This window comes from Aristolochia californica, unplaced genomic scaffold, assembly GCF_029961685.1.
Source record: "Aristolochia californica isolate CCGP_79_NKW_82.1479 unplaced genomic scaffold, dmAriCali1.0.hap1 SCAF_13, whole genome shotgun sequence".
Classification (NCBI taxonomy): Eukaryota; Viridiplantae; Streptophyta; class Magnoliopsida; order Piperales; family Aristolochiaceae; genus Aristolochia; species Aristolochia californica.
In genome coordinates, this window is record NW_027181804.1 from 23,881,986 (window position 1) to 23,886,337 (window position 4,352).

Genomic DNA, 4,352 nt, shown 5'->3' on the forward strand with positions numbered 1-4,352 from the left:
TTACGGACTTACCCTACTCTCCGGGAATAAAACGGAAAACAGACAACCATTTCTGTCTCTGCATGGTTTTACTCCCTCTTTTCTTTTTCTCTTTCACCCTGACAACAGATAGGGATTGATGGGTACATAAGCGTTCCGAGTCGTCTTCTCCCTCTCTCTAACCCCACTGCTGGGCGACTGTTGGTGAATAAATGTGAGGACGCCATTGTCAGGCGACGTGTCTACAGCGTACTCTGTCGAGCATCCTTCCTCACGCCGTCTTCCTCCACCATTCTTTTCCGTTACAGTCTAGGTTTCCCTTTCCACCGGACTAGACGACCCGCATCTTTTGTGAAATGGCATCCACCTCCTTCCTACCGAACTGCCTAGCAGTCGGTGGTCTCTTTCCTTTATCTCTCTGCATACGGGTCTGCATTCAGTAACAAAAGTGGAACTTAATCCGTTTCATTTACTCGCAACTCGGTTCATATATCCATGGTGGGAACTCCTGTGTACACTAACAGGACCATTTGTGAGCACAAAAGTCACAAAGCATCCAATGCGCCTGTTCAATCCAATACTAGCTCCAATAAAAAAGATTTATCTTCTTTCAAATCCATAACTTGATACAACATTAATGACATTATGTGGAGCTGTTACTGAACCAAACTGTGATAACTTCTCTTACTGAGATTGCACTACAAATAACAGGTAATGAGGTTGTTCATAAAAGTTTCTTCCCAATAGATCAATTTTGGACACATCCTAAAATGAAACCCTTGAATTTGTATATGTGGATCTCATAATGAAAAGATGTGCTTTTTTAATGAAAATTATGCATGTGTATTAAGATTACAAAATTGGAGGTCATTTTGAATCTATTATTTGGTGTGGAGCACTTCCCTATCTCCTAATTGTAACACACTTACACCATTGTATCTAGTCTTCATGCATATAATGTCCTTAACATGGGCATACAAATAAGTATCAAAATAATGCATTACAAAGTCTTTGAAGTAATTTACCAAATTATTTACTTAATTCCAGATAGTGGGCTATAAAGCACTAAATGTGGTCAGAATTCCCATTTAGAGACCATCGAAAGTGGATGAGGCAGAGACATTTGGTACTCGTGTGAACCGTATGTAGATAGCACCCCAGGTATTGGGTATCAAATTAAGTTATGTCTAGGGGATGGGTGTTGGTAAACCCTCTCCTACCACATGATTGTTGCCGGTAGGATCCTTATTCAAGTCTAATTTTAATGATAACAAATATTTGGAACTAATTCTGTATGAAAGAGTATTAAATAGATTTTTAAATTAAGAAAAGGCTCTAGAGCATTTTTTTTTGTTTGCATAGATTTTACAATAGAAACGCATCAGAGACAAGATCAAATGGATTAGTTCATTTTTCGAACAAGTTTTTGAAACAAGATGTTTCGGGAAAAGGTTAGTCAACTGAAGTGTGTTGGTCGATCAAGTTAAAACATCAAGATTCTATTGGAGTAAAATTGTTTGATCAAGTTTCCACGTGTTCACATAACTTTTAAATAGAAAGCATGAGCAACCGAAAAACAAGTAATAAGGTTTTTAAGATGACAAAAACACCAGAATAAAACAACAACAAGATTTTTTTGAAGTAATAAGTCTGAACATTGAAAAATGGAACACTTGCCTTTTAGAATGTTACACTAGAAGCATATTCATAAAGAAGTTGAGACAATATAATAATTTCTACAAGATTTACTGAAGAAGAATGATAAAATATTAACAAAAAATTATCAAATTATAATAAAAGCTATTGAGACAATTTAATAAGGAAACAAAAGTTTAAAAGTAGAATCAAACTGAAGAATGATTTAAAAGATTTGCACTTTTAAATAGAACATTGTCTTTGTTAGCTGGCCTGCTATAATACCATTCCAAAGTTCACTTAGACTTTAAGATTCGTGGTGTTTGAATTTAACATTCGAAGGACCTAACCTTACACTCAATGAAAGAGCTTAGGATCTCAATGTTCCTTTTTCCAAGAACAACATACCAACCTTGAGATTATGACAACTCATGTTAATATTATGTTTTTAGAGGGCTAGCTATGACTTCTCTATTAAACAGAGAAATAATTTATGTAATTTTTGCAATTAATTTATGCATTAAATTGAAAAAATCAATAACAATTTAATCAAAGATTGATTTATCTTGATTACCAAAAGTCAAAAGAAACTGAGTACTCTTATTTCTTTGGCCAATATTACCATTGACTCTTCCAATATTGATATCTCCCTCTAGAAAAGTCAGATTGAGAATTACTTTGATGAGTTAGAAATAGAGTCACAAATATATTTTTTTAACATATAATTCTCCATATAAATTTTAGTTCTTGATGGCATAAATGCCTTAAAAATTGAAAGTTTTTGTTGTTGCTAGAACATGTCTTGCAATCTTACCTATCTTGTTTCATTATCTTTGTAGAAAAATTCAATTGATAAAATTCTTTTGATTTGGAAAGTAGACTCCAAGATCTTTCCATCATTATATAATTTATAATATGAAAAATTCAATATGGAGATGCGAACACTATGGGAACAATGGGTACTAGGACAAGAATGGAAGGAAAAAAAGGCAAAATATGGACCTAATCTACTAAAGATGGTAGATCAGAAAAAGATCACACTATCTCTATGGGTTGATCGAGTCAACTCATAGAACCCACTATGATACCATTTTGAATTTTTGGAAAAGAGAAATATTTCACTAACTTTTTCTAATTTGAGTACAATGGACTTCTATTTATAATAGAGGAAACAACTAGAATCTGATTATGATTAAACTACCCTTGTGCCAGTGACACCCAAAGTCTAACACTTAAAGATAAGTCCTAATACAATTAAACAACTAAACATAAATAGAAAACTAACGTAACTAAAACACTTTTAATTGAGACTCTTCTGTAAGACCTCTTGTGAGACTCATGTAAGACTCTACCATATTAATTTTGGCTCTGTGAGACTTCTTGCTGTGACAATCATGTTAGATTATTTCATACATGCTCTTCAACAAATTTTCTTTGTGCCTTTTGTTTTTCAAGTGTTCATTCTTTTTGGCATAGATTCTTTCAATGGTTAGATTTTTGGTTTATCGTTTTCTACGCAATATTTCCATCTATTTTCTATTCATTCCTTCAAATTTTTTCGTCTATTAGATATAGTGGCTCATTTTTTTCCTCTTATTTCGTTGAAAATGATGGTCATGAGTTTCAAGTTTTTTATTGACAGGTGATTTTTTTTTTAAAAACCATGTGTTGAACTTTGAATTGAAATTTTTATTTGAATAAAAAAAATTTGACCATTTTGCATCGTATTTGGTCAAAATTTTCAAATTCTTACTTTGGTTTCATCATTAGCTGGAGGAAGACAATCAACTAACGGAGTTCATGCAAATAGCCTTACTAGCTTACACAACCTATTTCACTAATAGATTTATCGTAGAAACTATGTGTAGACCCAATATGATAGTACTAGGTCCGTGATGCCCACTTGCATATTGATCCAATGAACATGTTTGAATATGATGCATTGATCTGCTCTACAATTCAATGTGCATGCAATTTCAGATCAACAACAAAAATTTTTTATCATATTTGAAATTCCATGTCTTATCCATCTCCCATGTCTGTGACATATACCATCTCTCAAGTCTAGATCCAACATGTATCTCCAACACATGATTCATCCAACCCACCTATCCACCTAACATTTAGTTAGTTATTTTTAACAATTTATGACCCAAATCAACCCTATTTTTGGTTCAATAGAAAACCAGTTCGATTTACCTCATTTTTCTTTCAAAGTTTACCCTTTAATTTTGTAAAACTTATTTAATATTTTAAATAAGGGAACAAATTCAGAATGGAGTCTCTTGAATTAGTAGGGAGGTATTTACTTTATGGTAGTAAGAGTAAAGGTTGTGTGATAGACACAATCTCATAGTCTTTGATAATATATGTACGCATATACAAAATATTCATTTATTATTCCACTTCCATCATTATTTCACCTCATCTCTACTATTTTATATCACCATAGGTGCGGTACCTTTGTTAGTATAAAACACATGTTCACAAGATAGATACAAACGTGGTAGTCTGATGGGCGGGTCAACTCTCACCACCACATCATCAAACATTCCTTCATACTGTACATTCTATTTTAATACATCAACAATGACATCAAGCACAAGAAACTCCCTTTCACAAGATGGAGGCTCCTTTCTGCAGAAACCAAGTTGAATTTTTTCTCTCAACCCTAGTTCAACCAGAGGGGTATGTAAAAGGGAGAAACAATTTATGAAAATTTTAGATTTATTTATCTA